This window comes from Lissotriton vulgaris, chromosome 4_1, assembly GCF_964263255.1.
Source record: "Lissotriton vulgaris chromosome 4_1, aLisVul1.2, whole genome shotgun sequence".
Classification (NCBI taxonomy): domain Eukaryota; kingdom Metazoa; phylum Chordata; class Amphibia; order Caudata; family Salamandridae; genus Lissotriton; species Lissotriton vulgaris.
Window position 1 is genome coordinate 1811565123 of NC_141691.1, and position 27665 is coordinate 1811592787.

Here is a 27665-nt window from a genome sequence, read left to right on the forward strand (position 1 = left end):
CCTGACATGGTGTTGGAGCCGACCCTAGACAGGAAGGCCGCAATGCCGATGACCAAACTAACGCCCCCCCTACCCCCCCCACGAGCACTTCCGTTTTGCTGCCATTCAGCCTAAGGCAGTTGGTCGACATCCAGGAGGCAAGCTCCTGCATGCATGCTCTGAACCTGTCCGCAGCAAGATCGGGCGCACATGATCGGGAGATGACCAGCTGCGTGTCATCGGCATAGGGCACAATGCGCAGCCCATGGCTCTCAGCTATCGTTGCTACTGGGGAGACATATACATTAAATAGAGTTGGGCTCAGGGACGAACCCTGTGGTACGCCCTGACCCAAGTTGACCATTCTAGAATAGCAGTTCCCCTGCCTGGCCTGAAAACCCCGGTCCTCCAAGAAGGACTGGATCCATTTCAATGCAGCACCCGAGATCCCACCTTCGTTTAGACACTGTAGCAAGGTGACGTGTGCTACAGTGTCAAATGCTTCAATTAAATCCACGAGGATCAGGGCCATAGTTTGGCCCTCATCCACCCCCTGCCTAATGGTCTCGACCGCCATGAGCAGAGCCGACTCCGTAGAGTGTCGGGGTCTGAATCCAAACTGAGCAGCGTGAAGGAGGCTCGCTTCCTCCACACATTCCATCAGCTGGGTATTCGCAACCTTTTCTGCCACTTTCGCCATATAGGGTAGTAATGAGATGGGGCGGAGGTTCTCCAATTTCTCAAAGCTGATTTTTGGCTTCTTTTGAAGGGGAATTATGAGTATGGAATACATACGTTGTTTTTTTACCTATTCATCCTGATCTTTCATACAAAAGTTTAGCACCCACATGGAATGCTCACTAGCTGGACTGACCAACACTCCAAAGAACCTATATAATAATAATAAAGTAGTTTATAAAGCACCTGGTGACGCCATCCCGGCGTGTCCCCGCGCTGTGGAGATAAGATTTGTACAACAGCCGTGGTAGCCTCCTCCGTCCAGCAGTGTTCTATAGATTGTACAGATGGGTTTTTAAGAGACTTCTGAACTTGACCTCAGATCCTTCCAGTCTGAGGCCAACCGGGAGTCTGTTCCAGTTGTGAGCCGCTACCACTCTAAATGAGCGGCCTCCCAGTTTGGCTCTTTTTACGCGGGGAATCTTCATTTGGCCCGTTCCTTCTGAGCGTAGTGCTCTGCTAGGCTCATATATGTGTACCAGGTCTTGGAGATAGGATGGAGCTTTATGCCATATTATCCTGTGGCATATTAGGAGCGCTTTATACATAACTCTCTTTCTGACCGGCAACCAGTGTAGAGCTGCGAGAGCAGGTTTAGAGGCTGCTTTTTTTGGGAGTCTCAGGACCAGACGGGTGGCCGTATTTTGAAGGACTTGCAAGCGCCCCATACTTTTTTCTGTGGTGCCTAAGAGCAGGATATTTCCGTAATCCATACAGGATGTCACTAATGTTTGAGTCATGGTGCGTCTGGCCTGCAGTGGAGGCAAATCTAAGGTGTGGTTGAGAGTTTTTAACACCCCAAAAAACGTTCCCACTAGGCGGCGAATGTGGCCTTCGTAAGATAGCGTGGGATCAACCCATATCCTCAGGTTCTTAGCCTACTTACAGGGAATGGGCGTTGGACCCAGGCATGATGGCCACCAATCCGCAGTCCAACTCAAGTTGCTCCCCCCAATCACCATTACCGCCGTCTTGGAGCCGTTAAGCTTCAGACAGTGCGAGTTCATCCATCCTGCCAGAGCCTGCATACAGGCCTTGAAATTAGATGCTGCCGTTGATGGTGCTTGATACAAAGAGATCAACAGTTGGGTGTCGTCGGCGTAGGAGACTAACTCCACTCCATACGCTTGCACCACTTCTGCCAGGGGGGCCATATATAGATTAAACAAAGTAGGGCTCAAGGCCGAGCCCTGAGGCACCCCTTGTTCTAAAGCTATCGCTGATGATTTAAAGGAGTCTCGTTGGACCTGAAAGCTTCGGCCTGTGAGGAACGATTTCAAACATCCTAGCGCGGACTCAGTGACCCCTGCTTTGTTTAGACACTGCAGCAAGATGGAATGAGCTACAGTGTCAAACGCCGCACTGAGGTCCAGCATCACCAGTGCCATGCTATGTCCAGCATCCGCCCCTTGACGTAAGGTCTCTGTGGCTCTCAAAAGGGCCGTCTCCATAGAGAAGCCCGGTCGGAAGCCTGATTGAGAGGAGTGTAGGAGGCTGTTCTTCTCTAAGTGTGCCATCAGTTGAATATTGGCCACTTTCTCAGCCACTTTGGCTAGGTACGGTAGTAGGGAAATTGGTCTTAAGTTTTCAAGTACTTCATGGCTTATATTGGGCTTCTTTTTTATGGGAAGAACTACAGCTTTTTTCCAATCTTCAAGGAGTATTTCGGAGGCAAATGAGACCTGAAGTACATGCCTGATGTAAGGTTCCAGCACCGTGAGGCTCTCTCCCAACACCCTAGGTGGTGCCGGGTCCCGAGGGGAGCCAGATTTAATACCCTGACAGATGCTGCTAAGTGTCTCTGGAGGGGGAACCGAAAAAGCCTTCAGACAGTTCTCCACATTACTTGCCCCCGCAACCTCCTCAAAGTCAAGTCCACATTTCGTGTTGCCAGTGAAGGTCGCATAGATATCTCTGACCTTTCCTGCAAAGTAGTCAGCTACTCTCTTACACTCTGCTACCGAGTCATTTGCTGGGGTATTAGCGTTTACTACCACTTAGATCTCCTTAAAGATTTAAAAAGGTTCTCTCGAGGAGTTTTCTGCCTCCCCAATACGATTTTTATAGTGCCTGGCCTTAGTTCCTCGCAACATAGTTTGGTACTTTCTCTGTGCTTCCTTATAAGTTGTCTTCATTTGAGGGCAGAAGTCCACCCGCCATCTACGCTCTAGTCTTTTACATTCCAATTTAGCAGCCTGCAGCTGTGGTGTAAACCAAGGGGCTGACTTTTTTCCTCTGCTCCCTATCTTGGATAAGCACATCGGGGCTGTCGTATCTAGGGCATTAAGAATGCGCCTCTCTAGTGTGCTATTTGCCCTTTCACAGTCAGCGCCTCCCGGTGGACCCCCTTTCTGTAATAATTTATTGAAAGTGTCTTGTGAGAAGTGTTTCCATTCGCGTTGTGTGTAGCTCTTGATATCCCCCTGTGTGTGTCCGTAGCTGGAGTGTAAATTTTAAAAGGGATTAGAAAATGATCCGACCAAGTGTAACAGCCGGATTCTTGGACCAGATAGGATCAGCTCCTCGGAGCACCTCCAGCCCAGCCGGAACGTAATCACCTCCCTCCTCAGGACGTATTTACAATAGGTATGTATATGCCCTGTGCCTAAGGATGGGGAATTAGCAATATACATGCATAGGTTTTCTACAATATCTCACTCATACCAGTTAGTCTCACGGCAACTTAGGCCCAGACTAGTCTACCCTAGGGCAGTTCCGATTAGGTACCATTACACACTGACCACAGTCAGTGCCCACTCGACAAGCCGCAATCCTGCGTGTCTAAGCACTAGTATCCTCCCTAGTGTTCTCTCCCTCACATTCCGATCCACAATCCGGCGGTTCTAAGCACTAGTATCCTCCCTAGTGTTCTCTCCCTCACATTCTGATCCACAATCCGGCGGATCTAAGCACTAGTATCCTCCCTAGTGTTCTCATTAACGCCGCTACACAACGACGATCACTTTCCTATGAATACCGTTGGAAGGAATCTTGCATTGGCTACTCGGGATAGGATACTACAATATTATGAATTACACAACAGTTCACCAAATAAGATGATGTACAATCTATTCTTTGCATCAAGGGGCCCCTCTCTCCCTCATTGCTCAGTCACTACTTACCTGACCGGGAATTACATCCGTTCATGAAAACAATGCCTGACTAGAAGAACAGGTTACCCTGATTGAACAAGAATACGAGGCACATGCTGGTTCACTAAGAACTGGGGTACTTTATTACAATGATCATAAAAACACAATACTATACTATGACATATATCCTGCAAAGGTAAGTGAAAGGTTAGAATGTGCACACTATAGAGAAAAGGTCGAAGTCACCTGATTAATGTGAAGTCTGGATTCAGCAGTCATCTAGGTTCCCTTCTCGTCTGTGCCTTGGCTCGTCTTAAAGTCACACTTCGGCAGTCACGGGTACACGTCTGCACCGCTATGCTCTGTCTTCTCTGCTTCCCTCCAAGTCACTGGAACCTTCCTTTCATTAGCTGCTTTCTCTCTGGCTGTTCTGCGCTACTCCTCTCTCCTCTCAATCACGGACCATCTTCACTTCTCGGCTTCGATCTTATAACTCGGTTTCAACCACTCTGGTATTCGTTCTCCTGACTAACTGCTTCATTCCGAATGCACTGATCTTATAGGTCAAAGCTCGCCAGCTTCTCCAACTAAAATAACTTCAATCTTTCTAAGAGAGTATCAGCTTCTTGGTCTTTCTCGGACTTCAAAATGGCGACTGTCTGCCTGGAAATAATTAATGGCATTGATGCTAACGGCTAGCTGCCGCCTACAGACTGACTAACTCACTGCCTCATGCTTTTGCTAATATGGAAGCTTGTCCGTTCATGGAAAGTTACGGCCAGTAACCCGCCGCCCACCAAATTCTTGTACCTCCCCGTACCAAGGACACGTTCTCAGTCGGCCGATCTGATGTTGTGTCTTCGGAGTGGAGAAAAATACAGTCTTTCAATAAGGGTCAGCCTGAGCCGGTTCTCTCCAAGCGAACAACACTTCGAAACTAAAACATTACACTTGACCTAGAAGCATCCCAAGCTGCCGGGGCAGAAAGCAAGATGGAGTCTCTCCCGTTTGAGGCCTTCAAGGCCCGAAATAAGCATAACTCCATAAAAGGTATACTAACACTCTTGCAAAAGGACGGATTATTACTAATACTGATGAATCTATCCCCTAACATAAGTTTATATGCCCTGATCTAAAGAAAAGGGTACGAAAGTGCATTACTGTGCCCTATGAATAGGCCCTGTCTATGGTTCTAATCCTTGCACTAGAATGATAATAGACTGGAGTCACTTCCAATCATCCTCCCTCAAAGGAGGGCTGGAAAAGTCGGTCAGAACACTTCACCCTTGACTTCAGTCTATTAATCATTTGTTATACGGAACTAACATCTGTGGAAGAATAATAGGAAACAAAACTAACTGATCTATTTCTCGTGCCGAATGTACAGACTTGGAGTAGGGAAGGAATGCACTGAATAAAGCAGCAAATAGCCACTAAAATACTAATAGCAATCACAATACCCCCTAATATCTGTCATAGGGAATGTAAGTCAGGTAACCAATTGAAGAGCCAGTCAAACCAACCCTGGTCAATGTGTTTTCTAACCTCTTCAGTCAAGTCATGAAGTTTGTCAATATGAGCTTGAATGGATTTAGTATGATCTGACAGATTGAAGCAACAAAGACCTTCAAAATCAGAACAATCATGTCCATGTTTCAATAAAAGGTAATCATTAGCCGCACAATTTTGCAAAATAGCTCTGCGTTCACCCTGGGCATCTAATAACATATCAGATAAAATTGTAGGAGTATGATTAATTGATTTGACCATCCAACAGGCCATTTTCCCGATGGATTTGGCGTTATAAACAGCCAATGCTGCGACACCAATAATCGAAATAGCTAAACTAAGGTATTCAGACTTGGAATAGAGATGTAGGGAAGGTATTAGGATGTAAGGAAAACATTAATAAACTCAGTCTAGTGATGGCACATGGGCCTCCGGAAATATTTGCAGGAATATAGGGCCAAGAGGTGTTGCCACAGGAAAACAACCAACCAGAAGGTAACAACATTGTACGGTAATGGCTAGGGGCAACTACTATACTCTTACAAGTCATATTGCTTTTAACGGAAGTACATGACTTTGGAGGTCTCCGGGAGCACAAACAGCCTGATTCATGAACGGGCCGTTTTGCGAGGCTCAAATAGCGAATCATAAGGAATCGCTATTTGAGACTCGCAAAACGGTATTCATGTAGGAATCGCAATATTAATTGCGATTCCCACTGATTCCTTATTTGCGATTAGCTAATTGCTAATCGCAAATAAGGAATAACTCCCCATGCATTCCTCTGGGCCAAAAGGCCCAGAGGAATGCATGGGAAGTCATTCCTCATTTGCGATTAGCAATTAGCTAATCGCAAATGAGATTGCGAGTACAAGGGTGCCAGGGGTGTCCAAAGGACACCCTGTAGCACCCCTGCAATGGAAATTGACACAGGTGTTGCACACACACATGTCCAAAGGACATGTGTGTGTGTAACGTGCAACTCAGAAAAATGCATTTAAATGCATTTTTCTGAGTTCTCGCAATTTACCACGAGGTTTGACCTCGCGGTAAATTGCGGCCCGAAATTGCAATTTCGCAATTGTAAAATGGATGATGAATTACATTTAAGGAATCTCAAATAGAGATTCCTTAAATGTAAATGCTCGCAAATATGCGAATTAGCAAATAGTGATTTGGGAATGAATCGGGGGCATTGAATCCAAAAAGATCGTACATAAGGGACAATATTCATGAGTTGCAAAATCACCCAGAATTACATTGGGTCGGGCATTTGATATATTAAAAATATGCTTTAGAGTTTCCAATGAGGCGGGGACAGCAACCAAACAGGTCGCTAGAATGTCAGTCACTGAACACATCGGTGTCAGGCAAAAATGTGGACAATTGGTAACTCGTTTAGCTAAAGTTGTCCAAAAGTTTGATGATGAATCCCACGCAGCGAAGGAACGCGGTACTCGGGTTCTCCAATCAACCAAAGTCTGTAGGTTCCCTCCTCTCCCGACGTAGCAGACCAAAAGGAGTCCAACGCCGGCACATCCTGCAGCAGCAGTCCAGAGAATGATCTAAAAGAAAATCAAATACAGGCATTATTTATTCTCGTAGATAACATTTGTCAGCCGGGACAGCTTCCCTGCTATCTTTCCCTGGTCTCATTACCAAAATGGTATTGTCATGACCGGTTGCAATGATTTCAGCTTGTTCAGGGGGATTTTTAGGCGATTGCACCCTTATTCTCGCTCCAGGATTATCTGTAGAGCCAAAACCTTTCTGGCCTCGCACAGTTAGCAAAGTTGGGGCGGTGCCTTTCTGAATCTCACCACTGAAAACAGGCATAATTAGCAATTGAGCAACTCGGTCAGTCTTTTGAATCGATAAATCAACCTCACTGCTATTCAGCAGGAGAACCTTAATCTCTCCCTGATAATCACTGTCAATTACTCCTCCGAGTACTTGAATGCCTTTTAAGGCCAGGCCCGATCTAGGGGCAATCAGTCCAAAATTTCCAGTTGGTATACAAACACCAACACCAGTTTCAATGATGACTCGATCTTTACTCTTAATCACAGTGTCATTCATGGCATGCAGGTCCAAGCCTGCGGAACCTGGGGTTGCTCTGCATGGAGCCAGGGCTCCGGGGGAAATTTCCCAATACATTACAGTGTTGCCAATGGAATTGGGTTTCACCTCGACATTTGGGGGAAACAAACGCATTAAAGGAGATTCAGCATTCAAAAAGGGACGATTGTTCAGAATTAACAATGCTTGAAACAAATAATCTATCCAATTCTTATATTTATTGTCAGTCAATTTTTGCAATTGTTCTTTAAGCAAACCATTCATTCTTTCAATAAGGCCTGATGCCTGGGGGTAATATGGTATATGAAACACCCATTCAATATTATTTTCCGCACAGAAATTCCTGTACCAATCTTCCACGAAAGTGGGATGCATTGTCAGATTGAATTTGAAATGGAATGGAATGCCATAATAGAGCATAATCAATTCCAATGTTTTAATAGTATTCACTTGAGTAGCTTGTTTACAAGGAAAGGCCACTAAAAGGCCACTGTAGGTGTTGACGATTGTACAAACATATTGGCAATTTTTTCTCATAGGGAGTGGACCAATATAATCAATCTGCCAAATTTGAGCGGGCAATTTTCCTCGATGTAAGTCACCTTTAACAATTTGTGGTACTTTTCGTTGTCTAGAATGTTGACGGATGGGACAATGCAAAATGGCATCTTTAATGTAATCTAAAGGAATATAAATTCCTCGATCGGAGGCCCACCTGCTAGTGGCTCTCTCTCCAAAATGTCCTGCTTTCTGGTGGGCCCATTTCGCCAATCCCGCCAAATCAGAATCTTGCATATCCACCACTGCCTCAGCAATTTTAGATTTCTCAACTGCAATGTTATGAAAGAATTTGTCAAGGGAGTCTATTGGTGTATGAGCATCTACATGAAAGATTGTCACAGTACTCTGTGGGAGCATTTCCCAAATCTCTTGCCACAATTCTTTTCCACACAGTTCTTTTGAATGCAATTCCCAATTATGAGAATGCCAAGTTGGTAACCAAACCGCCAGTCCATTAGCAGTGGACCAGGAATCAGTAAAAATATGACATGTGCCAGGTAATTCCTGTTTCAAAACTTGGTTAACTGCATATAATTCAGCGAATTGACTACTCTTACCCTCACCGGTTGTACTCAACAATTTCTGTGTGATCGGGTTATAGGACACTGCCTTCCAATGCCGCTTCTCTCCTAGGAACCTTGCTGAACCATCCGTAAACCACACATGTTTTCTGTCCTCCACGGACAAATCATCAAATGGCTTACCCCACTTAACAGGAGATTCCTGTACTACAGGTACGGAGCAATCACTTCCAGTCTCAATCAATGGCGCCTGCGCCACTTGCTCATGTAAAGATGCTACACCTTTCGGACCCACACGTGCCCTATCTTGAATGTACCATTTCCACTTAATCACACTCGCTTCTTGAGCATGTCCAATTCTATGAGTTTTCGGCGAACTCAAAACCCACTGCATGATAGGAATTTCAGGTCTCAGAATCACATCATGACCCAAAGTCAATTGCTCGGTATCCACCAGAGCCCAATAGCACGCAAGCAACTGTTTCTCAAAAGGTGTATAACGTTCACCAGCCTCAGGTAACTTTTTGGTCCAAAAACCTAATGGTACTTTTTGTCTGCCTTGTTTTTGCCACAGACTCCAATTTGCATAAAGACCTTGCACGGACACATTCAGATCCACATCACCCTCGCACACAGGCCACAGATCCAAAGCATACTGAATCGCTTCTTTTGCCAGATTAAACACATTTTGCTGTGGTTCACCCCATTCAAACACATTCTTTTGCGAGTGACTCGATATAAAGGGGCTAATATCTGACTCAAGTGTGGAATGTGCTGACGCCAAAAGCCGAACAAGCCAATAAAGCTCTGGGCTTCCTTCCGATTTCTTGGGACTGCAAAATCTAAAACTTTTTGTTTAACCTGTGGGATCACCTCTCTGTGACCTTCATGCCAATTGGTGCCTAAAAACTTTACACTTTGGGATGGACCTTGTAACTTATCAGGATTAATTTCCCAACCTTTTTCACGTAAGCACTCAAGGATTTGATCTAATTGGGTCTGAACTTGATCTTGTGTTTCACCTTGAATCAAAATGTCGTCAATATAATGACATACCTGAATTTGCGGGTGTACAGTTACTTCAGATAAATGTTCCGCCACCAGCCGGTGACAGATCGTAGGACTGTGTACATAGCCTTGGGGAAGACTTCTAAACGTCATTTGACGTCCATTCCATGTAAAACTGAATTGTTCCTGACACTCGGGGGCAATCGGAATTGAAAAGAAAGCATTAGCAATATCAATGGATGCATCCCATGTACCTGGATGCTTTTGGATTCTTTCAATTAAAGTAATAATATCCGGTACTGCAACAGTCAAAGGGGGTGTATGTTTATTCAGCTCGCGATAATCATCAGTCATGCGCCAAGAATTATCACTTTTGCGCACGGGCCAAACGGGATTATTCCAAGCAGAGGTAACCGGAGTTATAACTCCTGCATCAACCAAATCCTGAATAGTGGCACTAATCTCTTCATGGCCACCTGGAATACGATATTGCTTCTGAGAAACAACTTTTGTAGCCTGAGGGATTCTTATTGGGGGCATTCATAAACGACCAACCCGTACGGGTCTGGACGATATATAATGTTTAGTTCCAAATTGATAACAGCCGTCATCTAAATGTAAAGTCATTCCTTTTAGAATGTCAATTCCAATTATATATTCCAAAAGTGGTACAACTAATACAGAATATTCTTTTCGGGGAATTCTGCCTATTCTCATTTCAAGTGTAGTTTGCACTGCGGGAGTTTCCTTTCCACCTAAACCAGTAATTGTGAAAAATTGGCCTTTGAATTTCTTTGATTTTCCATGAATAAGAGTGGCCTCCGCTCCTGTATCTACCAATGCTCGGGCCCTTTGGATATTACGATGTTTCCCAAAAATTTCAATATCTACACAGGGTCTATTGTCTTTGTGAGCCCACCTGCATACTGGAGCTTGACCTATTTCCTAGTCATTTTTACTGCGTTCCGTCAACCAGGACAAATCAGGATAAATGCTCTCATGTTTTTTTGGGTATCAAAACATCCTGTTCATATCCATCTCCATTACGGAATGGATTCCTGTCATCTGTATGGTATTGTGAATTACGATCGGACAGTCTGTGTCGATCCTCCCTTCTCCTCAACTCAGGGGACTGATCTCTTTCATCTCTATATCTGTTGTAGACACGATCATCTCTCCCCCATTCTCTTCCCCCTCTCGCCCCCTCTCCTTCTTGCGACGAGGGGACACATCACGCTCATATCGCCATTCACCACGACGTTCAGAATCCACACGACGCCTGTCGTCACCACTGTCATCAGAACAACCACGATCACAATAATTTTTTCGCACACGACGGGCACCCTCCTTACGATCCAAACCACGCTTGCGAACCATGTCCCATAAGCGATTATTAGGTTCACCATCAATGTCCTCCTTTTTCACACCGTCATCCAACAGCGCAAGAAACATATCACGTCTAGAGAATTTATAGTCGCCAGCAGTACGACCTTCCGGTCTGGACTGTCTCTCAGGTTTAAACCTGTCACCCAACTCGCCAAGCTGACAAACAGATTCAAGCACCATAGATAAAGCATTGCCAGTTTGATTGATCAACAAAGTCATCATAACCTGCTTATAAGCAACAGGGGAAGAACAGATAATGCGATTCCGCACAGAAGATTTCAATAAACCATCCAACAACCTGTCAGCAGTACTGAGAAAAATCGCAGTTTTCATCACCTCTTCTTTCAACCGTTGCGCTGCATCGCGCAAAGTGTACAACGGTTTGTCATTGACAGGCCAGTCAGATTCAGTAGGATATTTATGATTACAGCCATCAGTCTCTAACTGGAGCAGACTAATCTGGCCAGCACCATTAAAATTCCGAAAATTATCTTGTACAGTAGAATCGGAACTCAAAGAGCAAAATGTCAAGGCATCTCCTGCATCTAACATGATATCTGCAGCGCCCAATTCATAAAGGCGCACCATCCACGTAAGAAAAGCCTCACCAGGCCGTTGCCGAAATCGTTGCAAAATGTCACTAACTTCCTGTTGAGTAAAGTCTTCCAAGCTATCCAAAGCAATACCATTTGGGTTACCAGGAGCCTGTTGTCATTTGCGTCGAAAAACCGGGTGCGCAGAAACCTCCGGACGAGCATCCGAAGAAGCCCGATCCATAGATGTAGAGGAACAATCAGGAATAGAAACGTCATTAGAATGGGAAGAGCGACCACGGCCGCCAGAAACATCATCTTTGTCACAAGAAGTAGATTTACAATCACGTCCGGAGCGAGAAGACTCGTGCTTGTCAGTCTCCTCAGCCGAGGAACCAGAATCATTCCAGTCCCAGATATTACCATCCCATTCATCGGGGTTCCAATCCAGTCCGGCTTTCGCCACGACCAGACGCACTTTCCATTTACAAACACGACCGCGACGGTGTCTATACTTATATTTCGCAATGCGAACAGCAGCCCTTTCGGCAATAGTCTGATAAGTCTCGAGTTTGTCTGCAAGCAATTTATTTTGACAACGCAAAAGAGTATGCGAATTCTGTACCTCAACAAACTTCTCCTCCATATCCACAAAACGTTGCTGCAATTTCACAAATTTCTCATGAAGAATTTCGTATGCAGTCAAAACAATCCAACCTCTGCGTCCTAAAATAGGAAGCTCATCACCCTTCACTACTGGCGCTTTCTGCAAGCAAGAAACCACATCAGCCGGCTCCGCCAGCTCCAAACAAGAAGTCCAATTCTCACTCAAACCAGTAGAATCGGCCCACTCACGGGCCAAGGTCTCGTAAGGCGTTGATTCCCAGCCGTGAATTTCAACAGGCAATTTGAAAGTAGATTTCGATCTCCGCGAAAACATTGTGACACACTAAAAAGATATGTACATCTATTAACAAATAATATACAAAATAAACCACATACGAGCCGAGCGCAAACTAACAAGATGAAAACAATACAGCGCACACAGGCTTCGTAAACAGTTTGTGACGCCAGATGTAACGGCCGGATTCTCGGACCAGATAGGATCAGCTCCTCAGAGCACCTCCAACCCAGCGGGAATGTAATCACCTCCCTCCTCAGGACGTATTTACAATAGGTATGTATATGTCCTGTGCCTAAGGATGGGGAATTAGCAATATACATGCATAGGTTTTCTACAATATCTCACTCATACCAGTTAGTCTCACGGCAACTTAGGCCCAGACTAGTCTACCTTAGGGCAGTTCCGATTAGGTACCATTACACACTGACCACAGTCAGTGCCCACTCTACAAGCCGCAATCCTGCGTGTCTAAGCACTATTATCCTCCCTAGTGTTCTCTCCCTCACATTCCGATCCACAATCCGGCGGATCTAAGCACTAGTATCCTCCCTAGTGTTCTATCCCTCACATTCCGATCCACAATCTGGCGGATCTAAGCACTAGTAAACTCCCTAGTGTTCTCATTAACGCCGCTACACAACGACAATCACTTTCCTATGAATACCGTTGGAAGGAATCTTGCATTGGCTACTCGGGATAGGATACTACAATATTATGAATTACACAACAGTTCACCAAATAAGATGATGTACAATCTATTCTTTGCATCAAGGGGCCCCTCTCTCCCTCATTGCTCAGTCACTACTTACCTGACCGGGAATTACATCCGTTCATGAAAACAATGCCTGACTAGAAGAACAGGTTACCCTGATTGAACAAGAATACGAGGCACATGCTGGTTCACTAAGAACTGGGGTACTTTATTACAATGATCATAAAAACACAATACTATACTATGACATATATCCTGCAAAGGAAAGTGAAAGGTTAGAATGTGCACACTATAGAGAAAAGGTCGACGTCACCTGATTAATGTAAAGTCTGGATTCAGCAGTCATCTAGGTTCCCTTCTCGTCTGTGCCTTGGCTCGTCTTAAAGTCACACTTTGCTCTGTCTTCTTTGCTTCCCTCCAAGTCACTGGAACCTTCCTTTCATTAGCTGCTTTCTCTCTGGCTGTTCTGCGCTACTCCTCTCTCCTCTCAATCACGGACCATCTTCACTTCTCGGCTTCGATCTTATAACTCGGTTTCAGCCACTCTGGTATTCGTTCTCCTGACTAACTGCTTCATTCGGAATGCTCTGATCTTATAGGTCAAAGCTCACCAGCTGCTCCAACTAAAATAACTTCAATCTTTCTAAGAGAGTATCAGCTTCTTGGTCTTTCTCGGACTTCAAAATGGCGACTGTCTGCCTGGAAATAATTAATGGCATTGATGCTAACGGCTAGCTGCCGCCTACAGACTGACTAACTCACTGCCTCACGCTTTCGCTAATATGGAAGCTTGTCTGTTCATGGAAAGTTACGGCCAGTAACCCGCCGCCCACCAAATTCTTGTACCTCCCCGTACCAAGGACACGTTCTCAGTCAGCCGATCTGATGTTGTGTCTTCGGAGTGGAGAAAAATACAGTCTTTCGATAAGGGCCAGCCTGAGCCGGTTCTCTCCAAGCGAACAACACTTCGAAACTAAAACATTACACTTGACCTAGAAGCATCCCAAGCTGCCGGGGCAGAAAGCAAGATGGAGTCTTTCCTGTTTGAGGCCTACAAGGCCCGAAATAAGCATAACTCCATAGAAGGTATACTAACACTCTTGCAAAAGGACGGATTATTACTAACACTGATGAATCTAGTTTATATGCCCTGATCTAAAGAAAAGGGTACGAAAGTGCATTACTGTGCCCTATGAATAGGCCCTGTCTATGGTTCTAATCCTTGCACTAGAATGATAATAGACTGGAGTCACTTCCAATCGTCCTCCCTCAAAGGAGGGCCGAAAAAGTCTGTCAGAACACCAAGGTACTGGTAGGGGAATATCCACCCTCACTCAGTCCCAGCTTCCAAATACTGGATCAAGTAAGTGGCCATGCTTATGGATCGGGGTAGTATTTTTTAGTTCTAATTGCAAGGCCAGCAATTCTTGCCTTATGTCTATTGCCTCCTTAGCTTGTTCATCTTCAAGATGGATATTAAGGTCTCCTAACACCAAGAGTCTACTTTTCCTTATGGCTAAATGAGCGACAGCCTCCACTAAACTAGTCTTAAACTCTTTAAGCCTTCCTGGGGGTCCATAAACGAGGATCCCCGACACAGACTGTTGAGGTCTAAGTTTTAAAGTGAAATGGCAGGCCCCACAGCTATCTATTTGTAGGGGAACTAAAGTACATTCAAGCAGAGCCTTAATGGCAATGGCGATCCCTCCACCCCTACCCCTGCTCCTATCTAATCTGGCCAGTGAGTAACTTGGCGGGATAGCTTCTATTATGTCAGGGTAGGAGTGTTCCCCAAGCCAGGTCTCCGAGAAGAAGAGAACATCTATCTTCACATCCAGAAGGAGATCCCAAATCTGATTGCTGTGCTTGCTTAATGATGTACAATTCAGCAAGCCTCCTTGGATCCACCCATTGTCTGTCCCACTAAACTGGTTCTCTCTGGCCTTTAAAGGAGCACAGTGAGCAGTTTCGGAGTGTTAGTGCCTCCATTGAGTGGCAGCAGGGTCCCGCATTAGATGGACAAAGGTCTAGCAGTTCTTGTCTCCCATATTGTATGTGGGTTGGCCTAGATCGCACAGGGGTCATGGCCCCGGGCCCCGTCCGGCCGCGGACCGGCGCAGACGGGCTTAACTTTGGCGCAACTTCGGCGCACCTCTGTCGCGCCCGGTGCACGCGTCCGCTGCGCGGACGCTGTCCCATACACATATATAGGGGGAGGGGAGGGGCACCTAGAGTTCTGACCTGACTACAATGAGCCCGGAAGTGCTGGGCTCCGCATCAAGGGGGGAGGTTTACTTATCGAAAATCCAGGTTTTAAGTTGTTTTCTGAAGGCTAGGTGGTTTTGAGTGAGGCGGAGGTGGGTGGGAAGGGAATTCCAGGTTTTGGGCGCTAAGTAGGAGAAGGATCTTCCCCCCATAGTGGCTTTGTGGATGCGCGGGACGGCGGCGAGGGCTTGGTTGGACGACCGCAGCTGGCGGGTGGGGGTGTAAAAGGAAAGGCGCGTGTTGATGCAATCCGGTCCAAGTTTGTAGAGGGCTTTGTGTGCGTGGGTGAGGAGACGGAACCCCCGAGCTATTGAATCAGCCCAGAAGTAAAGTGCACGCAGTTTTAAAAACAAAAATACAAGATACACTATGTTTTTTAAAAATAGCAGGACAATCGCTATTGCATTAAAACGCTCTGATTCAGCGCCCACAGTGCAATACTTGCATCACACAGCACACAAGCGGATAGAGTCAGCCACTGCCACCGGCTTACTCATCTCCACCGCGTGACTGCGTTCCTCCCCACTTTTTATCAGGATCATGTACAGCGCAGCTAGAGCGCTGAACTGACAACAATGAGCCCTGAAGTGCTGGGCTCCTCCTCACCCTCCGCATCAAACGCCCAGAATGGATGCGGCGGACCGGGGCGGGAGTACCGTAGGTGAGTGACCCCCCGAGCTATTGAATCAGCCCAGAAGTAAAGTGCACGGAGTATTAAAAACAAAAATACAAGATACACTATGTTTTTTAAAAATAGCAGGACAATCGCTATTGCATTAAAGCGCTCTGATTCAGCGCCCACAGTGCAATACTTGTATCACACAGCACACAAGCGGATAGAGTCAGCCACTGCCACCGGCTTACTCGTCTCCACCGCGCGACTGCGTTCCTCCCCACTTTTTATCAGGATCATGTACAGCGCAGCTAGAGCGCTGACCTGACAACCATGAGCCCTGAAGTGCTGGGCTCCTCCTCACCCTCCGCATCAAACGCCCAGAATGGACGCGGCGGACCGGGGCGGGAGTACAGTAGGTGAGTGACCCCCCAAGTTATTGAATCAGCCCAGAAGTAAAGTGCACGCAGTTTTAAAAACAAAAATACAAGATACCCTATGTTTTTTAAAAATAGCAGGACAATCGCTATTGCATTAAAACGCTCTGATTCAGCGCCCACAGTGCAATACTTGCATCACACAGCACACAAGCGGATAGAGTCAGCCACTGCCACTGCTACTGGTCTCCACCATATGGTTCCAATGTGTTCTTGTGTGCCTCTGGGCTCACATCACAGATATCTTCTCGGAGCCCAGAACATTCGCTCCTCTTCAGTGTCAAATGTAGTTCAACCCATTTAGAGAGCCATGAACCTGGCATCACTAGGACCCCACATTGTGCGTCTCCATTTGAAGGAATGCCAAACACTGTCCTGAAACTGGGAGGTGGGAATCTGTTTCGAGTATCTTTATTATAAATCTGAAATCTGTACAATATTACGCCACTGTGTTGAGCTGTTCTTTCATTGCTTTACAGCTTTCCACTATACATTCTTTTGTTTCTCAAATTTTTCTGGTATTTGTAAGGGTAGCAAAGTCAGATGCAAAGAAACTATATTTGACTTGAGAACTGCAATCCATCAGTTTTGTAATTCCACACTGATCATAAGAGATCAGAAATCCCAAACAGTTTATCTTTGCAAACAATATGTAGTTTATTTAATCCAAAGCCTTTTGCAATAATTTGTATTATGCAGTTTGATTTTTGTTTTACTTTTTGGTACTGTTTTGTTTCATATATATTTATATGTTTTTGAGCTAAGATTATATTGTTGAGTATGTAGTGAATCTGACAACGATGGTTGATCCTTGATTTTTATATTGCAGCTGTACTAATTGTTTGTAAAGTAGCTTAATTCTGCTCGAGCAAGCTATAGATACATTTAAGGAAGATTCCCTTCATATTTGGAGCCCTGTTTAATGACGAACAAGTGCGATTTCAGCTTTGATTGTTGTAGTGCATCATTGTGACTAGAAAGATTGGGGAAACACCCTGGCAGGGAACAGAAATAAAGTCGAGTCTTTGAAAGTATCACCAATCAATTGATTGACATAAAAATACACCAATAAGAAATATTGGAACATGTATTTCAGATAACGTTCAAGAACAGCTGGAATAATTAATATTCTTTTTTCAAATGCGTTCTGATACTTAATCTGGGTCGTGCTTAATTGTACATGCTCCCGTTCAAATGTAGGCTAATTTGTTTCGTAATGTAAATTACAAATTAGATTTATGATTTTCGATTTCAGAATACATATAGCTATGGTGAACCTGAACTATTTTCCAAGTTACTGAATTCAGTTAATTATGAAAATTGCTCAACCTTCAGCATCCAATAAATTCTGCAAGTATTCTCTTCAATGCATAATAGAACTTTCGTAGAAAAAATAATTAACATTTTCTTTTCTGCTTCATAAGTAAGATAGATGTTTAAGGCTATCTCTTGGCGAAATTGTGCAATGCTAGACTATGCCTTTTGATTTAGGGTACATGGTAAAAAGAATGACATAAAAACAATATATGGCTTTAAGTCATTGGGACCTATTTACAAGCTGCATTTTGTAGTACTTTAGTAGCACTACAATAATACTACTAAAGTACTTCAACATGATTTTCAAAAACCTAAGAATATTGGGCCTGATTACTTTATTTATTTATCTATTTGTTAAGCGCAGTTGCTGCCCAGGGACGTCCAAGCGCTGAGTTTAGACAGAGATGTGATGGAGCAGAAGGGAGGACTAGAGGGGCTTAACGAATAGTGTTGTTTTCAATTTCTTACGGAATGAGAGGAGGTCGGGTGTGGATCGAAGAGCAAGGGGGAGGGCATTCCAAAGCTTGGCAGCCTTCAGCGAGAATAGCCTACCCCCGGACCTGGCTCTCTTCACTCTGGGTACCACTGCCAGACAAGCACCCATAGACCGGAGGTTCCTTTTAGGGTGGTAAGGGGTGACAAGGCTGTTATTGATTGCTGATCCGGTCTTCCAAAAGGCCCGATGCATGATGCACAGAGCCTTGAATGCCACTCTCTGTTTCACCGGCAACCAGTGTAGGTTTTTCAGTCCCTGTCTGACGGACTGAGATCGTGGAATCTGGAGTATGGTACGTGCTGCGCAGTTTTGTACCACCTGCAGGTTCCGGAGGGTCATCTCAGGTGCCCCCAGGTATAGAGCATTGTTTGAGTCCAAACGGGATTGGATGAGGCCTTGTACCGCCACCTTCTTGGCGTCCAGAGGCAAAAGTGGGAGGACCTTCCTCAGCGTTCTTAATAGGCCAAAGCAGGTGGCAGACAGCTTGGTGGCCTGAGTGGAGAAGGAGAGCTTGTTGTCTAACCATACTCCCAGGCTCTTAACACTGTCCTTGGGGGTGGGGGGTACACTAGACCACTGGGCCACAAGGAGGCAAAGGGTACTGGTGAAGCTGGACCTAGGAGCATGAGCTCTGTTTTTCCTCCGTTCAGTTTGAGGGAGGAGTTGGTCATCCATTCCCTCACATTCTCCAAGAAATTCAACAGGCCGGCCGATGATTGCCTGCTGTTCTCTTGGGCCAGTGAGACCACTAGCTGGGTATCGTCGGCGTACGACACGATTTTAATGCCGTACGGTTCGACTACCCCAGCCAGTGGTTTCATGTATACATTGAATAGTACAGGGCTCAGTGACGAGCCCTGCGGTTCTCCACAGCTGAGAGGCCTGATGGTAGATGTTGTGTTGCCATCAAAGATCTGAAAAGATCTATCAGCCAGGAAGGAACTGAACCACCTTAGTGCATCTCCCGAGATTCCGATGTCCTGGAGACGGTTCAGCAGAGTGGCATGGCTGACCGTATCGAAGGCAGCACTTAGATCAAGGAGGATCACTGCCACTGATCCTCCTTGATCCAGTATCCTTCGGGATTCCTCTGTGACTGCTAGCAAGGCGGTTTCAGTCCCATGTTTTGGTCTGAAGCCTGTTTGGGAGGTGTGCAGTAGGGAGTAATTCTCCAAGAACTGGACCAAGAGGGCATTTATGTGTTTCTCCAGCACCTTGCCAGCCCACGGGAGAAGTGAGATGGGGCGGTAGTTGGAGTGGTCATCAGGATCCAGGTTAGGTTTTTTTAAGAGCGCCCGTACAGAGGCTTGCTTCCAAGCAGTGGGAACTGTACATGTGGTTAAGGACGAGTTTAGCAGTTCCAGGACTACAGGGAGGATAGCTTCACCTGCCTGCATCAGGATTTCTGGAGGGGCTGGGTCGCGAGGAGAGCCCGACTTAACCTGGCGTGCCACTTTGTGTAAAGTGTCAAGGTCCAGGAGGGGGAAATGATCAAGATTCGGCTCAGAAGTAGACTGGCCTGGGATGGGGAGGTTTTCCGGGTAGAGTGAGTCAGGCACCTCATGATTTGGGGCCGTGGCTGGAAAGGTGGAGTATATGTTTAACACCTTGTTGTGGAAGAATTCCGCCAGTTCATTACATTGCTCTTTGGTCTTGGTCAGAGGGGGAGCAGTGACGACACTGGAACATTGCTTTATTATGTTAAAAATTTCCTTGGGCTTTGATTCGGCTTCTATGATTTTGTCGGAATAGTAGAGTGCCTGGGCTGCCCTGACCCCTTCTTTATAACCTCTGATCGCCTCTCTATAAGATGCCTTTTTTTCCGGAAGGAAGTCTAAACGCCAGGCTCTCTCTCGTTGCCTGCAAAGGCGTTTTAACTCTCTTAGCGAGTCGGAGAACCAGGGAGCTGATTTCTGCACTCACTTGGAGGACGATCTGCGAAGAGGCAGAAGTGAGTCTAAGGAGTTTGTGATCCAGCTTACGTAGTTTCCATATGCCACATTGGGGTCTGGGCAGGGTGGCGGACGGGTGGAGTCTAGCTCCCGTCTCCAGGATTCCACGGGGAGTTTTGACCAGTTTCTCCTCATTGTGATTTGGGGGGGGTGGTTGGGGTCGTTTGTAGGTGGACCAGGTAAACGGGACCAGAAAATGGTCTGACCATGGAAGGGGGATGGGTTGGTCCGTCGTTAGATCCACACTATTACTAAAAAGAGGATCTAGGAGGTTCCCTTTTTCGTGGGTCGGGGCTGTAACCAACTGGACCAGTTGAAGGGCTCGGAGGTCATCTATTAACTCCTTGGCAGTGTGGTCAGACGGCGAGTTAAAGTGCAGGTTGAGATCTCCCAACACCGTGTAATTAGTCGTCGATAGAGTTCTTTTTGCTACGATCTCTGGGAGTTCTCTAAGGAATAGTTTTGCAGACTCAGGGGGACGATAAATCAAAGTACCTGAGAAGGAGTTATTTGCGTTGAACTCTATACAGAATTCCAGACTCTCGCAGCCAGGGATAGTATCTGCTGTAGTACGGCAGTGGTACTGGTCCTTTGTAATGATGGCCAGACCACCCCCTCTCCCTTCCGGTCTGTCGAGTCTGAGAATGTGATAGCCAGCTGATAAGGCTTTGACAATATCGGGCTCCGATTGAGCCGTAAGCCATGTTTCTGTTAAAAAGAACACGTCTGGCTTGAGCTCCTCAAGCAGCATGGCAATTTGTGTGCAGTGCTTAGGCATAGATCGGCAATTTAGTGCATACATACGGTATTTCTGGGCTGCAGCCAACGGATTATTCCGAAAGGAATGTTTACAGTTTGGGCAGCTGAGGGGAAGTTCTGTAGGGACGTATATATGCGTGCACTGGACAGCGATAGTTCTTCCTATGCTGTGTAAGGCTGCTGAGCTATATGTCCTGCCCTGGGGAGTCGGGGAGCCAGGGTTTATGGCCCCTGGTCCCGTCTGGTCGCGGACAGGCGCAGACGGGCTTGCCTTTGGCGCGCCTTCGGCGCACCACCGGCGCGCCCGCTGCGCCCGTCCGCTGCGCCTCCGGAAACAGCACATTCCTAAATATCGGAAGGAGGGTGTGTCCTAGCTCGATGGGCGGAGCCCGGGAGGTCGCGGCGGTTGCCTGCTGCCTGCTTCAGCGCCTCACTCGGCTGAGCAGCGAGTCAAAGCAACCAGGTGAGCAAAGTGCAATTTTAGTTAAAAACACAGGTAGAAACACGCAATACAGTTTTTAAAATCAACTTTTAAAAAGGTGGTTCCTCGCTCTCGGCTTCCGCCTCAAGAGCTCTATCTAAGCAGCGCTGACACCATAGCAGGGAGACTGCCACCGACAGCCTGTCAGTGGCAGTCTACCCGCCATCGTCATAGGGATCTCCGTCCGCCATATTATAATGGCTTCTGGACGGGTGGTGGACGTAAACTCCGACCTCCATGATACAGACAGGCGGTCTGTATCTGACCGCCTTTAGGACAACAATGTAGTCCCAGAATAGCGGTGGCGGTGCCTGTCAGTCACCGTCATAGGGATTACAATATCCCTTTCTGACGGTCATTCAGCAGCAGTGAACCCCATAACAAGCCCCCTTATCCCCTTGGGCCAGGGACATAGGCATTAGGGGCACCTATTGTGCTTCCCTACATAACCCCACACCATCTGGTAGGCACTGCTTGGTGCCTGCCACGTAGTGCAGTGATATGTGTGGGGTGTCTGTTTTGCCTTGGGACGTGTTCTGCAGAGCGCAGCACCCGCTGCAATACAAAACATGGGCAATGCAACTGCCACAGTGGCGGTTTGCATCATAATTTATCCGGTGCTACCACCGGCTTGTAGGTGACCAGTCCCAAATACAATACGATGACGGACGCACTTTAGTCCGTCCGCCATCGTAATGATCCCCTTAATTCCCACCCTCCACCTCCCATATCTTTTCTATGGTGAGATCCTCGACCAGGGACAGGTCTGGAAAATGGGCATACTTTCTACAAAATCATAATGGTTAGAGAGGAATAGGGAAGGATTTATGGGTCGAATAGGAAGGGTTTTAAGGAGGCACATGCACCCACCAAAAAAGAATGATCCCATTGCTATTCACAAACTGCATCGATAAAGCTGTAACAGACACAAAAAGGCCCCAAAACAATAGTATATATCTCCAAGTCATAGCTTTAATAAGTCAGGCAGCACACATAGCTAACCCAGGTGTTCTCATTGAAATTAATGGTTGTAGGGACTTCAATAAAATCCCATAGGAAATATTGTTAAATTTAACTAAATATTTTAAAATAGTTATAAATCCAAATGATTATAACTTAATTTAAAATATTAATATTAAAAGGTTTGTAGAACTGAAACATGTTTATTATTTAATTCTACAAAATGTTAACAACCTTTTTTGAGCTCATATGTAATGTAACATTAACATTTATTTAAATATAATGATATCACTTTCAAATTCTTCTGTACATTACTTTTAGAAATTATTAAGGCATGAAGTCTAAAGTAGATTCCGTTTGGAAAGCTAAAGGGGGTTCTAGTGTTTGTACCTGGCTCATGGATGTGCTGGTCTCACTCTGCTGCAGTCCGTGGACATCTCCAACTGATTAAGGAGGTGAGGTGGTTTAATGTGGCATTTTGTCCTGTAGCTGGTCATGTCATCTGCATGGCTTTGGCAGGATCTGGCATGGCTCCTCAGCGTCCTCCTGTCCAGAAGGGTTGTGGTTGTACAGGCGAGAGTACAGCTTCGAGTCAGGTGATCCCAGAGCCGCAGGTGCATCTGGGTCAGTGAGAGAACCAATGCCCCCTAGGCTTGGTCGGTTGTCCCATGATGTTCCCTACTCGCTGCTGGGTATGCCAATGCTATGGCTGCGGCAGGCAGGGAAAAGCAGGTGGTCGGCTCCAAGCCTGCAGCACTAAGAACTCAATCTCAGCATCTGAGATGACAGAAACACTGCTAGCAGTGGAGAAGGAGGGCTGGGAGTCTGTTTCTGTATCTCAACCACAACCCCTCACTGCAGATATAAGGAAGGACTTGCTGCCTGCCTAGGAGCTAGTGAGGTGGCTAGTCTTAGTGTTGGTGATCATGTCCAACATGGCCTGAGGCATCCTGAAGCCGAGGCTGTGACATGCTTAGACTCAATAAGGGCTGGCTCTGGCACTCTCTTCCCTTCGCCCTCGGTTCACCAAGTGGACAGTCATAGTATGGGTGCTGTGTCACCTGATGATAAGGATCCTGTTCTTCAAGATGTCTCCTCATTTATCTCTGAGTATCCGAGCCCAGGGCTAGTAGGGGTTCTAGCTACCACAGAAGTCAATCTAACTGATCTCACAACAGCGCACCCCACAGAAATGTTAGTCCCATGCTTTGTACCGAATACCCCTGCCTATGCTACATGGGGGTCAACTGAGAAAAGTACAGAATCGAAAAAATTGTAGTACCCTGTCGGGGAGCAACATAAAAGCAAAGGAGGTAAAGAAATTAGAGGCATTACAGGAGGAAGAGGACGTGGAGGCTGGAGACTCCCTTTTGTAGAGCCAGAGGATCAGTTTAAGTACTCTGTTTTGGCCCACTCAAAGGCAGGACACGAGGTTAGCTCCTTAGGTAGATGGGTGACATCTAAGAGAGAGGTTAAAGCAATCATCTCTCAGCTTTCCAATTCGGGCAGAACAGACCTGCCGGAGCATTTTCCCGTTGGGGAGGATTCTGCTAATCTCAGGCATACTATCATGAACATGTCAATCTTGAGTCCTGATCAAACGGATAACCTGGAAGGGATTCTGTATTCACTTAGTTGCCCATCAGTGTCAGCGGGCCAACCTGACCTTTTGGGAGAGTAAGTTGTTGGAAGTCTGAAATCACCCAATCTTGTGGAGCCTTCACTTTCCATAATACTCCAGGTGTTGCTTTCCCAAAAAACAGAGGCCTAAGAATATTAGCTTCAAGCAAAAGCTGATAGCAGGAAGATTAAGCAGGTACTGATGGATGCCACTGCTGAAGTCGCCTCATTGTCTTCAGATGTCTCGGATCTGCAACAGTGGGTTACAGCAGCAGAAGAAGTCAACACCTCAGTGACAAGATCTATCAAAATGCAAGAGACTCAGATGATGTTTCTACATGCCAAGATCAAGGACCTCGAGAACCGACAATGCCGGAACAATCTGATGGCCTTTGCTATAGCCGAAGGACGGGAGGATTCATATCCCAGGGCATATATGGTCAGCCTATCTTAACAGTCTTTTTCGGTTCTTGCCTACTGGGAAATGGACTCATAGGTGCAGCGGGCACATAGACTATCACCTTTTTCAGTTCAAGGGGCTCATGCCAAGCGATCACATCCCTGCCCTATACTTGTGTTTATTGCTAACCTTCTGCTCCGACAGGCGATTTACATCAAAGCCCATCCTACTACTAACTAGACTCAATTTCTTTATTTGTGAGGGCTGACCTATGTAAGGCCACAATGGATAAAAGGTGGAAGCTCTGCCAGCTAATAGATCCTCTTAAGGTAGTCTGTTTGCATGTTTTTCTGTTGGAACCAGCTCGGTTAAAGATTCTAAAAGAAGGTTATTCGTAATTTCTTATACTGAGGTCGAGGCCAAATAAGCTCTCTCCAGATAGCAATCTGACTTAACCTAAGGAGGGGGCAGTATATTAGTAGAGTATAGGGGGTCCTTTGGCTCCCTGTCATCTGGTTTTCACTGTTGTTTTCTATATGGGTGGGGGAGGATCAGGGGCAGTTTGAGGTGGCGGGCAATTGGAGGATGCTCTATTTAGGCTGTCAGTCAGCAACAGCAGGATAGGGGATGATTTGCTTTTTCAGTTACGTGGGTAGGCAGAGCTGGGTTTGTTTGGGGATCAATGTTATCTGGGAGTAATCCCCAGTGCCTCTATTGGTATTTTTCAATGGGGGGTAGATGGGGTAGGAGGGTTCAAACAGACAGCTAGCTTATGGAATTATACATATAGACAGAATTTGGCAGGAGAACAGATCGAAGGGGAAGACAGTTTTATTTGAGATCATGTAATGTTTAAGATTAAGTATATGTGTTGGAATGTTGCAGGATTTAATCAAGCTAGGAAGCTGCGTTTGATTCATTAAGAGCTTAAGGCATTGCAGGATCAGTTTATTGATGATTGGTGTTGTTCTACCTGTGTATTTCAAGCCACAAGGGCATTGCATGCAATATACAACGTTAGTGGTATTGCAGTTAGCGGAAGACTAAATCATAATCTTATCGCCATTGAGATCAAAAGATTTTAAGTTGGTGGTACTTGAACATGCTGCACAGTGGTTACACTTGTATTGTCCAATTACAGGTGCAAGCTGTCTCATATTGTCCACTACATTCTGTCTGGCATTTTATAAGCATGGACTAATCGGTCTTTTAGATTTGTGCCCCTTTTAAAGGAGAATAATGATTTCTCAGCCAGTTCTGGGAGAGCAGCTAAAAGGGTCCAGTGTATTTCTACTATTTTCTTGATCTTATTAGTTGCAGTCCTGAAGGTTGTGACGAAAACCAAATGAGGTTGTTTTGTCTTGTGTCTAACCTCCAGAAGGGCATCCCTGTTGTTATACCATGACCTTCTGAGATTATTAGTTTATTTGGATAACCTTGTGAGGCTAGTCTCTCCTTAAGTTTCTTAGCTTCAAGGAAATAATCTTCCCTTCTCGAACAGTTCCTCCACAAGTGGAGAAACTGCCCAAACGGAAGTCCATCCCTTAGTGCCTGCGTGTGATGACTGTCGTATTTTAGTAAGGTATTCCTTGCTGTCGGTTTTGTAAATAAAGTGGTATACAGTGTATTATTGCTTCCCACTTTTATAAAATTTGTAATGTGCAACAGCTACCCAACAAAGGGTTTCCCGGCGCAAAAAGGCAGGTCAAGGTGATCTAGAACGAGCATGATTTATTTATCAAACAACCAGGTTTTTAGTGACTTACGAAAAGTAATGAAGTTTGTCTCATTTCGGAGAGCAGTGGGATGGGAATTCCAGAGTGAGGGCCCTAAATGTTAGAAGCATTTGCCACCCATCCGGGCAAGTTTGAATTTAGGGATGACAAACCTTCCTTGAGTGGCTGATCGAAGATTACGAGAGGGGATGTATGGCTTGGCCAGGGCAAGTAGATAGCTAGGGGCATTTCTGGGTTTAATTTTATACATTTAGGTAAGTGGCTGAAATTTTATTCGGCTCTCAATTTTCAGCCAGTGTAGTTTGCGTCGGTGAATTGAGATAGGCAAAGTCTTAGGGACTCTACATAGAAGCCTGACTGCAGCATTCTGTGCCATTGCAGTCTGTGGATTACCGATTTGTTTGCTCCCACATAAAGCACATTGCCGTAGTCAAGCCTTGATGTAATTAAGTCATTACCTACGGTTTTTCTGGTCGCTTCTGGTAGCATCCAGCATATTTTACGCAGCCAGCTGATGATGGTGAAGCAAGTGGCTGCGACTTTGACTGACTGGGGGTGCATACTAAGGGCCTCTTCTATTATGATGCCACAGTTACGCACTTGTGATGAGGGAGATGGAAGGTCACCCATTTTACACGGCCAATGTTGCTGGTTCCAGAGAGTTTTCTGTTTCCCTAGCACCAGTACCTCTGTTTTCTCTCCATTTAGTTTCAGAAAGTTCTTTTGCATCCAAGCTGATATGTTATTTAGATCGGTTTTAAGTGTAGAAGGGCTAGCTCTGTCATGAGCAGATAGGGAAAAAATGATTTGTGAATCATCGGCATAGGAGAACATAGATAGTCCGGATTTCTCAGCCATCTCAGCCAGTGGTCTTACATAGAGATTGAACAGTAAAGGGCTGAGGATGGACACCTGAGGTATCCCAAGCTCTAAGGAGTGGACTTTGAAACGGGCATTTTGAGAGAAAACTTGGAAAGTTCAGTTTGAGAGGAAGGCACTGATCCAATTTAAGGCAGTTCCTCCAATACCCTGTGATCTGAGTGTGTTTTGATAAGCACTGAGTGGGATACCGTATCGAAAGCGGCTTTCAAATCTTGGAGAATGAGCGCCACTGTTTCCCTCTTGTCAAGATGGTGATGAATACCTTCCGTGACCCCCAGTAGGGTGGTTTCAGTGGAAAAGCCAGCTCTGAAGCCTGATTGAGAGGAGTGGAGAAGATGGGCGTTGTGGCATACTGAGTCAAGTGGGCATGGATGTGTTTTCTAACATTTTAGACAGTACAGAGAGTAGTGATATAGGATGGTAATTACTGGACAGTTCTGGGTCCGCGTTTGCCTTTTTGAGCAGGAGATGTATTATTGCGTGTTTCCATGTTGACGGAATGACGGATTCCTCTATTGAAGCATTTACGAGATGCGTTATCATGGATAAGGCTGGAGTGTTTAACTGTTTAAATATAGAAACAGGAAGTGAGTCTTTAGGAGATCCTGATTTAATATTCTTTAAAAGTAAAGTTACACTTTCTGTTGAAAGAAGGGGCCAAGTTTTTAGAGAGTAATCAAGTACATTAAAATTGGCCTCTTGCTCAGCGGAAGAGTGTGACATAT